Below are 14,602 nucleotides of genomic sequence, written 5' to 3' on the forward strand. Positions count from 1 at the left end.
TTCTATGTATGGGAAGATGCAAGAGCCTGGGCTCATTGAAATTATTCCTTTGATATGCACCTTAACTATCTAGGGTCATTATCCTGTTTTTCTCCAGTTCCCTGCACTGAAGGGAACTGTGGGGCAACTGTGGTGGCTGATGGCTTTGTGGCCACAACACGTTTTGTTTATTGTTGTTCAGTTGCTCAGTTGTGTCTGACTCTTTGTGATCCCATGGACTGCAGCATGCCAGCCTTCCCTGTCCTTCACTATCTCCTGGAGTTTGCTCAAACTTACGTTTGAGTCAAGGATGTCCATTGAGTCAATGATGCCACCCAACCATCACCCTCTTCTCCTCCTGTCCTCAACCTCTCCCTGAAAAGCATCAGGGTCTTTTCCAATGAGTTGGCTCTTTGCATCAGGTGGCCAAAGTATTGGAGCTTCAGCTTCAGCCCTTCCAATGAATATTCAGGGTTGATTTCCTTTAGGATTCACTGATTTGATCTCCTTACTGTCCAAGGGACTCTCTGAAATGGTGTTCTTTGTCCACAGATCTATTTCCCAGACCTGGGTCTTTTAAATAACATAAACCACTCAGTACAGTTAGGTGGAAGTACCTTGCTAGCGGCAATTTTGTTGCACACATTGCAGTGAGGTTCTGGAGAGGATGTAAGGACTCACTCCTCCAAGTGTGCACAGATGCTCAGGGACCCTGGCTCCAGACCCACTAAGTCAGAATCTGTGTTGTTGACAAAATCTGTGTTGTTGACAAAAAGTTGATCAATCTACAAAAGAATGTAGCAACAGCATCTCAAAAATTCCAAGAACTGTTCTGCCCAATAGAAGTCAAAGCACATTTATTTAAGCTTTTTGAGACAGAGGGCTGTACATCAAATGATGTATTGATGACAATTTACACAATTCAAATCCGCAAGTATGAAGTAGTGGGCCATGTGACCCCTTACAAAATCGGGAAGTTTATCTTTTAAAAAAAATAATATTTAGGTGTGTCTTTTTTGGCTGTGCTGGGTCTTCGTTGCTGCAAGGGCTTTTCTCTAGTTGCAGCAAGCAGGGGCCACTCTCTAGTTGTGGTGCACCAACTTCTCATTGCAGTGGCTTTTCTTGTTCTGAAGCACAGGCTCTAGGATGTGAGGGCTTCAGGAGTTGTGACACATTGGCTCAGTAGTTGTGGCTCCCGGGCTCTAGAGCACAGGCTCAATAGTCGTGGCTCATGGGCTTAGTTGCTCCGTGGCGTGTAGAATCTTCCCAGACCAGGGATCAAACCTGTGTCTCCTGCATTGGCAGGCAGATTCTCTAATGCTGAGCCACCTGGGAAGCCTGGTAGTTTATCTTTTAAGCAGTTGTCTTGTTGATGCTAAGAGAATGGTTGCTCTTTAGGGTTGAGTAGGTATTTCTGCAGATGGGAGAGTTTGGTTGATGTATAAGTCAGATACACAATGCACAGTGATGGGAGACATAAAATACAAATTTTATTTCACAGTGTGTTAATACTGTGCCCACTTGATCCATGGAAATGACAACCTCAGAGACATAGACCACACTAAGGCCACTTAACATCCCCAATGCAATGTTTGGACACTGAAGACCACCCACTAATTTGGCCTAATTAGTGTTTCCCTAACTTCCTCATAAATGCCCCACTTAAATGCCTCTGCAGTTTTTTTCTTAATAAATTAATCTCTGTCTTCTCACACTTACTCATTCAATGCTTCCAGAACACCTTCTAGGTGGAAGATACTGCAGCAGCTCTGAGGATCCAGTGATGGGTGACGAATGGCTTTGCCCACAGGAGAGACAGACATGATAAGACATAATGTTTCAGGCATAGCGTGTGGCAGAAGGGATGCTGGGACCACTTTAGAGGAGTTCAGTTGGAGATGTCTGCAGAGAAGGAAAACCATTTGCCCTGGGTCTTGCAAGATAAATGAGTGGGGCTAGCCAGACAGGTGAGTGGTGAAGGCCATTCCCAGGAGAGGGAACACCTTCTCTGCTTGTCTCTGATGGTATCATAAGGCAGAGAACATATGGCTATAGAAGAGCTTTGTAAAATAGCAAATGAAGAAGGTTACTGACAAGCTAACCAGGGTGCCTCTGAATTTGCAAGAACCCTCTGACCCCTGCTTTGGGACTCACCACCATATCTGAGCTGTTCTATTAACAATACTATCCTGAAGCTTTATGCCTAGGACTAAGCAGTCTTCCCTGGCTGAGAGATGCCAGTCAAGGGGATCTGTTTGCTTTTGTTTGTTTATTTTTTTAAATTGAAGTATGTTTTTGTTGTTCAGTTGCTAACTCATGTCCAACTCTTCAGAATCCCATGGACTGGAGCACACCAGGCTTCCCTGTCCTTTACTATCTCCCGGAGTTTGTTCAGATTCATGTCCATTTCTGATGCCATTCAACCATCTGATCCTCTGTTGCCCCTTTCTTCTCTTGCCCTCAGTCTTTCCCAGCATCAGGGTCTTTTCCAGTGAGTTGACTCTTTGCATCAAGTGGCCAAAGTATTGGAACTTCAGCTTTAGCATCAGTTCTTCCAGTGAATATTCAGGGTTGATTTCTTTTAGGATTGACTGGTTTGCTCTCCAGGGGATTCTCAAGAGTCTTCTCTAGCACCACAATTTCAAAGCATCATTCTTTGGTGTTCAATCTTCTTTATTGTCCAACTCTCAACATTGTACATGATTACTTGCTCCCACGGCTTGGTCAGTGGGCTCAGAGGTGTTGGGAATGATGCTTAGGGCTCAGTGGTTCCCAGCCTGGGCTCCTCCATGACAACTGAAGTTTCTGGAATGGCAGTAACAGGAGCTGAAAACTATTTCTCAAGTGTGGAGGCAATCATACCCTGACTCAGGAGCCCTCCTGGAGCACTCAGCATCAATCAGTTTTTCTCTGGTTGTCACTGTGTCCATTTTGTGTGGCAGCTCCTAGGATCTCAGTCCCATCAGAAGCCCCAACATCCATTTTCCTGTATTTTGATGACTGAAATCACCCAGTTAAATGGCTGAGCTGGGATGCAAGCCAGATGTGTCTGTCTTTGTGACATCCCAGAAGCTTCAGGAGAGACGGCGTCCCTGAAAGCCCACCAAAGGGGGTGGGCTTGTTTGGCCAGGATGGGGAGGAGGTGGGATGGAGGAGCCAGCCAGATGCCACAGATATCTCAGGTCAAATGAAGCCTGATTCCTTCTCAGCTTGATTTCACCTAGAACTGGAAAACAGATGGGTCCAAGCTGCCTGAGGGTCTGAGGGCCAGGCTGCAATTGCTTCTGTTCTGAGGGCCTGGGGCTGGAGGCTGTGTAGGGAACACCAAAGCTCTAGCATGGACCTTTTGACTTAGAAAAGAATTCAGTGTGGGGCTGGAGGGCTCATCCTTTCAGAGGGCAGCAGACCCAGGGAGATCCAGGGCAAATCCAGGAAGATAAGGCAGATGTCAACAGATGCCTTGTAAACAATGTAGCTACCTGCCAGAAGAGATAGCCAGGAAAATAAACAAGGGCTAAGGAAAGGTGACTAATGGACTTAATGCTCATTCAACAGGGAAGACTCATCCCTTTGCAGTGTTGAGCAGTGGGGCTGTTTGGAAGAGATGCTGAGCTGTGTAGAAATGAGTCAGTTTACCACAAACCTGCCCCATTCCCTCCTGTTACAGAAATGCCCTGCAAAGGGATGAGCATAGGGCTCAGTTCACTGGGTCTTACAATATGTACGTTGAGTGACTCAGGCATTTATTCATTCACTACCACACTAACAGGGGGACAAGTAGTCCTGGTTTGCCCAGGACTGGGTTATTTTCTAGGATGTGGGACTTCCAGTGCTTCCAGTACTGTCTTGGGCACACTAGGGTTAGCTGGCCCCCTAATTCCTGAGAACCCATGATGGACCAGGCCCTGGGCCCTCATGGAGCTCTGTTCTTTTTTTAATATTTTTTAAATGTATTTCATTTATAGTTGATTTACAATGTTGTGTTACGTTTCTGGCATACTGCAAAGCGATTCAGTAATACATGCATGTATAATAGTTTGTACCTGCTAATCCGAAACTCCTAAGCCATCCTTTCCCCTCCTCTCCTCCCCTTTGGGAATCACAAGTCTGTTCTGTATGTCTGTGAACCTGTTTCTACTTTGTCGATAAGTTCATTTGCGCCATGATTCCACATGTAAATATCATATGGTGTCTGTCTTTCTGACTGACTTCACTTAGTATGATTAATCCCTAGGTTGCTGCAAGTGGCATTATTTAAAACATTTTTTATAGCTAAGTAGTATTCCATTATACATATACACACACCCTACATCTTCTTTATCCATTCATCTGTCAGTGGACACTTATGTTGTTTCCATGTCTTGGTTATTGTAAATACTCCTACTGTGAACATAGTGGTACATGTATCTTTTTGAATTATAGTTTTATCTGGGTATATGCCCAGGAGTGGGATTGCTGAATGATATAACTCTATTTTTAGTTTTTTGAGGAATCACCATACTACATTCCATAGTGGCTGAACCCATTTACATTCCCACCAACAGTGTAGGAAGGTTCCCTTTTCTGCACACACTCTCCAGCATTTGTTATTTATAGACTTTTTAATGATGGCCATTCTGACTAGTGTGACGTGGTTTCTGATAGTTTTGATTTGCCTTTTTTTTAAAAAATAATTAGCAATGTTGAGCATCTTTTCATGTGCCTATTGGCCATCTGTATATCTTCTGTGGGCTTCCCTGGTAGCTCAGCTGGTAAAGAATCTGCCTGCAATGCAGGAGACCCCAGTTCAATTCCTGGGTTGGGAAGTTCCCCTGGAGAAGGGATATATATTTAGTTGTTCTATTTTTTGCTTGCATTTGTTGTTATTGTTGTTGGTGTTGAGTCGTGTGAGTTGTTTGTATATTTTGGAAATTAAGCCCTTGTCAGTCTCATCGTTTGCAAATATTTCCTCCTAGTCCATAGGTTGACTTTTCCTTTTATTTATGACTTCCTTCCCTTTATTAGGTCCCGTTTGTTTATTTTTTTTTATTTCTTTTGCTTTTATTTCTATTGCCTTGGGAGACTGACCTAAGAAAACATTGCTACAATTTATGTCTAGAGAATGTTTTGTCTATGTTCTCTTCTGGTTTTATGGTGTTGTGTCTTTTATTTAATTCCTTAAGCCATTTTGTGTTACTTTTGGGTATGGTGTGAAATATGCTCTAACTTCATTGATTTGCATCCCACTGTCCAGCTTTCCCAACACCACTTGCTAAAGAGACTGTTTTTTCTCCATTGCATATTCTTGCCTTCTTTGTCAAAGATTAATTGTCCATAGATGTGTGGGGTTATTTATGGGCTCTCTGTTCTGTTTCATTGATCCATATGTCTGCTCTCATGTCAATATCACACTGTTGTTGTTGTTAAAAATTTACTTATGTATTTATTTATTATTTTTGGCTGTGCTGGATCTATATTGCTGCATGCAGGCCTTCTCTAGTGAGCGGGGGATACCCTTCATTGCAGTGCACAGGTTTCTCATTGCAGTGGCTTCTCTTGTTGCAGAGCACAGGGTCTAGATGTGCGGGCATCAGTAGTTGTGGTGCATGGGCTTAGTTGCTCTGAGCCATGTGGGATCTTCCCAGACCAGGAATCAAACCCATGTCCCCTGCATTGGCAAGTGAATTCTTAACCACTGAACCACCAGTGAAATCCCAATACCACACTGTTTTGATTACTGTAACTGTGTCGTATTATCTGAAGTCTGGGAGGGTTATGGCTCCTACTTTGTTCTTTTTCTTCAGGATTGCATTGGAAATTCCGGGTCTTTTATGGTTCCATATAAGCTTTAGGATTCTTTGTTCTAGTTCTGTGAAAAATGTCGTGGGTAATTTGACAGGGATCACATCAAATTTGTAGATTGCTTTGGGTCAGTTCAGTCACTCAGTCATGTCTGACTCTTTGCGACCCCCTGGACTGTGGCACACCAGGCCTCCCTGTCCATCACCAACTCCTGGAGCTTACTCAAACTCACGTCCATCGCGTTGGTGATGCCATCCAACCATCTCATCCTCTGTTGTCCTCTTGTCCTCCCGCCTTCAATCTTTCCCAGCATCAGGGTCTTTTCCAATGAGTTGGTTCTTTGCATCAGGTGCCAAAGTATTGGAGCTTCAGCTTCAGCATCAGTCCTTCCAATGAATATTCAGGACCGATTTTCTTTAGGATTGACTGGTTGGATCTCCTTGAAGTCCAAGGGACTCTCAAGAGTCTTCTCCAACACCAGTGCAAAAGCATCAGTTCTTTGGCACTCAGCTTTCTTTATAGTCCAACTTTCACATTCATACATGACTACTGGAAAAACCACAGCTTTGACTAGACAGACCTTTGTTGCTTTGGGTAGTATGACCATTTTAAGAATATTAATTCTTCCAATCTTGGAGCCCCTTTCTACTTGCTAGATGAGATGTTGCGTGATTCACGAATCATTCAATAAGCCAATTAGATTTTGGAAATTTACCCAGTTGAATTTTTGTTATTTAACACTATCTACGGCCTAAAATGGGTTTCCCAGTTGGTGCTAGTGGTAAAGAACCCACCTGCCAATGCAGGTAGACATGAGAGACACAGGTTTGATCCCTGGGTCGGGAAGATCCCCTGGAAGAGGGCATGGCAACACATTCCAGTATTCTTGCCTGGAGAATCCCATGAAGAGAGGAGCCTGGCAGTCTATGGCCCATAGGATCACAAAGAGTAGAATACAGCTGAAGCAACTTAGCATGCGCGCACACACATGGCCTAAAACACCCAGAACTCCCACTTCCAGGGCACATTGTAAGTTGTACTTCCCACTCCTTTAAAGTTAGGCCAAGTTACTCATTTTGGCATATAAAAGGTAAACGAAGTGCAAATCTTAGGACCCCCATGTGCATTTACCACATCCCCTATACCTGCCTATTCTCAGGCTCCAGTGAGCACCAGAATCATGTGGAGGGCTTGTTTAGCAGATCCTGGTGCCACCCACAGAATTTCTGATTCAGTACATCTGGAATGCTGGGGCCTGAGAACATGCATTTCTAACAAGTTCCAGGTGATATTTATGCTGCTGGTCTGACAAATCTACTTTAGGAACCCAGGTTCTAGAAGAATCCTCTTTGGGCCAGAGTCTCTGGGTGATATCTCCCTACTGAGCTATGTTTAAGATGAAGGACAGATGAGAAGCGAATACTTTTTTCTGTTCTCAGTGCACTGACATTTTCATGCACAAAATTCTTAGATCCCATAACAACTCAAGAAAACAACACTGTTTTGATTAAAAAAGTGGCTTGTTCAGCTTTGACTGGGTTCCACCATACAAATCCTCAGGCCATTAAATCCTCTTGGTGCAGAACTGCCAAGAGGTCCTTGGGCATGTCCTAAGGAACATCCCCCTTGGTCCTATTCTGGTAATAGGATAGCTACTTCCAAGAAAGAATTCAAGAATTTCCTGGGATGGCAACCTCTCTCCTCTATGTCTTCCATGGGCTCTGCCTATGTCTTGAATTCACCCTGTGGAAAGCAAGACAACAGGCCCAAAATGTAGTCACTTATGCTAAGCCCCATGGACTTAATGCTTAATGTAATTATAGTTTCGGCCTCTCCCAGGAATGGAATTTTAAACCAGTCAACCAGGAATTTTCTGGTCATCACTAGTGAGATAACCTGCACGGTGGACATCTGCAGCCCCCTAAAGGAAGGTGATCTTGCTACAACCAGTCCATTTTTGCCAGTATGTCTTCCCTTTTCCTGCTCCCTTCTGCCTATAAATGTCTTTCATTTGTACAGCTCCTTGGAGCTCCTTTCTATCCACTAGGTGGAATGCTACCTGATTCATGAATCATTGAATAAAGCCAGTAAGATCTTTAAAATTTACTCAGTTGAATGTCGCTTTTTCACAACTCACAGGATCTGCTTTTCCATTACTGGATATCAAACACTGCTGGAGCCAATGGAGGGCAGGGCATGTCTGAGACAAGATTTATCAGTGATTTCCCTGACATCAGAGCCATAAATCTGGCCAGCAGACGATTGCAGAATGTACAGAGCTCCAGGAATGGTCCCACCCCTATAAAACTTAGGCCAAGTCAAGATAAGGGAGGGCTATAAATCTGACTTGGCTCAATTAGTGTCCAGGCACCTCTGAGCACCATCTCTGCTACCAGCTCTGTCACCTGGGGGTGTTGCCCTCTTCTTATCTCTGAGGTCCCTCCCTCCAGCTGAGTGCACACACATATCTTCATGTCTTGCTTCCTCTCTTCTATTCTACTTCTTTCACTTTCTCCAATTCTTGTGGCTTCTCTAGTTGCAGTGTTTCCTCTCACCTCTTTCCATGTGTGTGTTCAGATCAGTTTGCTATCTTCCAGATTCTGCCTTTTTACCTGTCATAGTGTCTCTGCATGTTATCTTTAAATATATATATATATATATTTAAATCAATTCAGAAAAAATACATAGTATAATGAAGATGACAAGTTAACTAAATACCTGGCTGCAATTTTTTTGAACCTTGAGTTTGGTTTTCGTTGGTGCTGTGAACACATAGCTTTCCTCTCTAAGGGTGACCATCCTCATGCCTTTCTTGACAGATCCCTTCCAACTGGGTAGCCACAGTCCTTATGCTAAGTGCAACTGTTTGAGAGAGAAGCAGCGGCATGTAATTAGAAGTTTTGGAAATCCTGTCCAACATGAAAGCAGGGGTTGAGTAAGGATCAGCTGGAAGAAGGCCAAATGGGAGGAGAGCAGGAGTGCACACTCCCAACCAGGGGTTTGGTCTTCCCAGGTGGCACTAGTGGTAAAGAACCCACCTGCCAATGCAGGAGATGCTGGAGACAAGGGTTTGATCCCTGTGTCAGGAAGATCCCCTGGAGGAGGGCATGACAACCCATTCCAGTACTCTTGCCTGAAGAAGCCCATGGACAGAGAAGCCTGGTGGGCTATGGTCCATAGCGTTGAAGGGTTGAACACAACTGAAGCGACTCAGCATGCACACACACACCCAGGGGTACAGGGGCAGGTGGGCTTCTGGCTTCTCTCTCCAAGAAGAGTGGAAGGCTGAAACCACAGCAGCAACACTGAGGTTAGAAGGAGGGAGAGATGATGTTAGGTGAGGGCCTCTCATTCTCCCCCTAAATAGCAGCAAGTCCTAAAAGCCTCCTGCCAGGAAGCCTTTCGTGCCAGGAGCTTCCACAATAACTTCTCCCACAGCCCCACAACACTTGTAAGAATTCCTGCATCACCTCTAGAGAAGGCAAGAATGAAATTCCCTCCTGTTGGATATGGAGAGGACCCTGCCCTTCTAATGTTATCATGGAAATCATAAGGAGAGAAGAAAGGGGACAAGGTGGCACAGAAAGCATGTGAGATGAAGCAGCAGCTGAGGAAAGAAGAGTTTGCCTTGTCTTGCCAAACTCCACAGCTCTGACCTTTATCCCATCCTAGGTCACAATGCTCCTCTGTCCTAAATGGGGGAAAAAACTCATTTTTCAACTCTCTCTTCTGAACTATATCAATGAATAAGCTGATATGTCCCTGTTGTGTTACAACCACCACCTGCCTCACATGGGGAAGGAGAAACCGCTGCCCACCATTTCAAGTTCCTTGACCACAATGGACAGTCATCACCTCATACCCAAAACAGAAATGTCCAGCATCTTTCCACTAACTTTGGGATAGGCCCTAATCAACCCTAGTCTTGGAGTTCTCATGCTCTGACCCCAACACATTCACTGTATCACATTCTCCACCAAAACATCTCTGACAGGCCCAATCTCCTTCACTGGCCATATAATTCCAGTGCTTTTGATAACCTCAGAGATTATCTACCCAGTTCAGACCCACTTCTTGCATACTGGAACACCAAATCCCAGAGAAGCTAAGTTGCTCATGCAATGTGCACACAGCCCCTTCTGGCAAAGACACGTCAATGACAGCCCTCTGTGGACAGTGTGGTCAGTGCCTTTCAGTCCTAGGTTACATCTTCCCTCCCTTTCACACTCAAGTCTCCTTTTATTTTTTTTTTTGCCATGTGGCTTTCAGGATCTTAGTTCTCTCACCAGGAATGAAACCCGTGCCCCCTGCAGTGGAATCATGGAGTTGCAGCCACTGGACTGCAAGGAATTCCCTCAAGTATCCCACTTTAGACCATACATGACACAGAATCACTGTATTGAGTAACATATAGTCACAATGTCTATTGTACTATGTTATGTATTAAGTACGACGGAGTCAGGAAAGACCCCAGGGGTGATATTGGACCAGTCCTGCATTAAGTCATAAGAGCCTTGTGGAACTTGGGTGATGGAATTAATTCAGACCTGGCTGGAAAGCTGGGAAACCAGAAAGGCCTTTAGTCAAAATTCCACATGAGCTGGGCCTCAAGCCACAGGCAGAAGTCTAGTAAGTTAAGCAGGGCGGAAATGTATGCAAAGAGTAGCATGAGTATAAGCAAGCCTGTGGGGCAAACGTTTGGTGGAGAGTGCCATGAGCCAGGCCCTGAGAACACCAACATGGGGGTGACACAGGCCCTGGCTAGAAGAGCTCAGGCCAGATTTCCGAAGAGGGAAGCACAGGGACAGGACTGGAAGGTGGGGTCGCGGGGGTGTGGTGGGTCTTCCTGTTACCACCTCCAGCCAAAAGCTGGTTCAGAATTTCAGTATCCTCAGCTCGACTAACCTCCCAAAGCCTTCTTGACTGCATTCCTCTTTAATGACCTATTTTTTTACTGCCATGCATCACCTATTAGCTAAGTGTACCCCTGTATTCCTTACCTGGATGTCTGACCCATGGTATATTTTCTGTGTTCCTAACAAGCCCTACCAGTGTTTGGCAATCTGAAAGATCCTGGTAAATATTTCTTGTGCTAAATTGCTTTAGTCGTGTCCGACTCTTTGCGATCCTACGGACTGTAGCCCACCAGGCTCTTCTGTCCATGGGATTCTCCAGGCAAGAATACTGGAGTGGGTTGCCATGCTCTTCTCCAGGGGATCTTCCCAACCCAGGAATTGAACTTCCGTTTGTTACATCTCTTGCATTGGCAGGTGGGTTCTTTACCGCCAATGCCACCCGGGGAGCCCAAATATTTCTTAATAAACCACATGTACTTTCACCAACCAGTAAAATGGTCCCCTTGTTCCCTTAGTTCAGGCTATGGCACAGTGTGATGGGAGAAGTCAATGGGATTTCCCAAGAGAGTAATATGGAAAGAGAGTGAGGGAGGGAAAGGGACAGGACACTAGAAAGGAAAATAAAAGAAGTGAGCTCTGACGAGAAATACTAATATTTCAACAGGCACAGAACATGTGGTCTCAAACGACATGCCCCACAGCAGACTTTGCCCAGCTTTCACCCAGTTGCTGATTCCAAGACAAGCCGGAAGGCAAGAGGCCCGTGTGGGGACAGCCAAGGTTCAACTCGTGGGTATGGACCCCAACCCACACCCCACTGTTCCCAGTCCCTGCTGCCCAGTGCCCAGGAGGCGAACGTCGTAATGCTGCAGGACTAACACAGCAACGCTGAAAGAGCTGGAGACTCAAGAGCTCACCTCGCCGGCTTCCTGGTGGTTGCTGCCCCCTACTGACAGAGCAGGACCATAACAGCCCAAGAAGCCCACCTCCCCTCCCCGTGCAAGGCAGAGTAAGGAAGACTACGAAAATCATATCCAAACAGGGAAATCCAACCTTCAGTGGGATCTTTATAAAGGGCCTCCTGGTTTGGTACAAGATGGGAAGAGGGCTCCTTTCGTGAATTTCATTGCATTATGAAGCTTCAGAGAACTGCTAACATGGATCACTGACCTGGCACTGTGCTGAACACATCTAGATTTTCTCATCATACAGGTCATAAAATTGAACCATAAATTTGAAAACTACCCCCTGGAGAGTTGGAGTTTCTGGGACCATAGATACAGATCCTTATCTCCTAACTGCAGTATTAACAAAGTATAACAATGGAGGGTACATCCTGACAAACCCATCATAAGTAGAAAATACCGTCAAAAATGCACTTAATACACTTAACCTACTGAACATTAGCTTAGCCCTAAACTACTTTAAATGTGCTCAAAACACTTATATTAGCCTACAATTGGGCAAAAATATCTAACACAAAACTAGTTTATAATAAAATGTTAAATACCTCATGTAGTTAAGGGACGGGGGAGCATGGTGGGCTGCCGTCTATGGGGTCGCACAGAGTCGGACACGACTGAAGTGATTTAGCAGCAGCAGCAGCAGCAGCAGTTTATTAAATACTGTTGTTGTTTAGTCACTAAGTCATGTCCAACTCTTTCCAACCCCATGGACTGTAGTCTGCCACTCTTCTATCCACGGATTACCCAGGCAAGGATACTGGAGTGGGTTACCATTTCCTTATCCAGGGGATCTTCCCGACCTAGGGACTGAACCCATATCTCCTGCATTGCAGGTGATTCTTTACCGCTGGGCCACCAGGGAAGCCCCTATTGAATACTGTACTGAAAGTGGAGAACAGAATAGCTGTGTGAGTATAGAATGGTTCTATGTGTATCAGTTTTCTACCCTCATGATCGTGCAGCTGACTGGGAACTACAGCTTGCGGTCGCTGCCCAGCATCACAAAGGTATTGTACCTCACACCACTAACCCCGGGGAAAAAAATCAACAAAATTCAAAATTTGAAGCACAGTTTCTACTGAATGTATATAGCTTCCTCATCATTGTAGTCAAAAAATCAAATAAAATTATTGTAGGTCAGGGACCACCTATAACCTGTTATAGATTTGGATCACGGCAGGGAGACACAAAAGCACATTTATTAGGTGCTGAGTGCCAGGGAGACTGAGGTCCCATTGCTCACTTAAGGAGGCCATAACTCAAAAGTCATTATCACTATGACCATGATGTAACATGGTACAAAAATGGAGAAGACTCCAGATCCCCATAACTTCACCATCTCTTGCTTACTTTAATATTCTTTGACCATCCTGATAGTTCTCAGCTTTTTCTATTCACAGTAAAACTTCCCAAGAGTTGACTACACCTACTCCCTCTACTTTCTCACCTCTAGTTCCTTTTGGCACCTTCACTCAAAGGCTGAAGAGTTTGGACTCGAGAGCAACGATCCCCCAACCTTTTTGGCACCAGGGGACCAGTTTCATGGAAGACAATTTTTCCACAGACTGTTGGAGAGGAGGATGGTTTTGGAATGATTCTTATAAGGAGTGCGCAGCCTAGATCCCTCACAGGCACAGTTCACAGTAGGGTTTGTGCTCCTATGAGAATCTAATGCCACCACTGATCTGACAGGAGGCGGAACTCAAGCAGTAACGTGAGTGATGGGGAGCAGCTGTAAATACAATGAAGCTTTGCTCATTTGCCTGCTGCTCTCTTTCTGCTGTGTGGCCTGGTTCCTAACAGACCACAGACCGGTACTGGTCCACGGCCCAGGGGTTGGGGACCCCTGCTCTGGAGTCCAACTGCCTCCATTACCTTCTATAAGGCTAAGGGCAAACTGGTAGGCATGAGCAACCCTTCTTTTGGGGGCTCCTTTGAATGAGGAGCCTTACAGGTCCCACGCCGCCACGGACTGCATAGGGAAGTCCGTGGACCCATTTGGCCAAGGACATAGGCCATATACTCACAACAGCTTTTCCAGTGATTAAGCAAGTATTTGGCACCCAACTACCTTATCGCATTTATTTCTCAATTAAGAAGTCAGGTCAGGAAAGGCAGTCTCACACCTGGACAATCTTGTCAAAGGGTACATGGTGGCTCCTAATGGCCCATCTACCATCTGAGAGCGCCAGGGTCAGTCCTCTGCCCTCCTGTCCCTCTAACTGCTGGCCTTCACCTTGCCCCTTTTGGTCAAGACACCCATTTCCCACAGTGTCTCCCCTTCCTCCTCCCTGTTAGCATCTTCTCCCTCAGTTGACTTGCTCCTCAGCTGGCTATAAATGCAGGCTCACCTCTGGCAGGGCTGAGTTGAAAGCCTTCACTCCACCTCCGCAGCTTTTGAAGTTCTTGTCTTTTCCCCAACCTGACTCCCCCCGATGTTTCACAGGCTGCTGGTCCAAATGTACTCAAACTCCTCTGACCCACCACAGGTCAAGCCCTGACTTGACAGTCACCTTTTACCTATGTTAAATTTTAATTTCAGACACATGACAATGTGTATGTCCTAAACACTGCAGGGAGGCAAAAATACTGTCTTATCTGGAATTCAAGATTAACTGGGCATCCTGTATATTTGCTAAATGCTGCAACCCTACTTGTCCCTCCCCTTTATTTCTGCTCATGTCCAGGATTGGCACCATCATCTCACCTACACCACCAGTGGCTGACACACCCACTCCACCCTGCAGAGAGCCCTTCCTGGCTAGCAGATTGGTGGTTGTGGGGGGTGGGAGAGAATGTTGCCAGACACCACTGACCCGGTATGCATTCACCCCAGCCCTGTGGCCATAAGCCTTCCAGCCCTCCTCCTATGGCTGGAAGTTTGATCCATCTCACCCTTCACCTCCCGAGACCTTCACTGACTACTCCATCAAAATGCACCTCGCTTCACCCTGCTCCTCCCTTCTCTCCATCTTCACCCCTTTCTCCTCTTCCCTCCCCTGAAAGGGACAATAAACATTA

This window comes from Giraffa tippelskirchi, chromosome 6 (assembly GCF_054371585.1).
Source record: "Giraffa tippelskirchi isolate mGirTip1 chromosome 6, T2T-mGirTip1v1.2.pri, whole genome shotgun sequence".
Taxonomy (NCBI): Eukaryota; Metazoa; Chordata; class Mammalia; order Artiodactyla; family Giraffidae; genus Giraffa; species Giraffa tippelskirchi.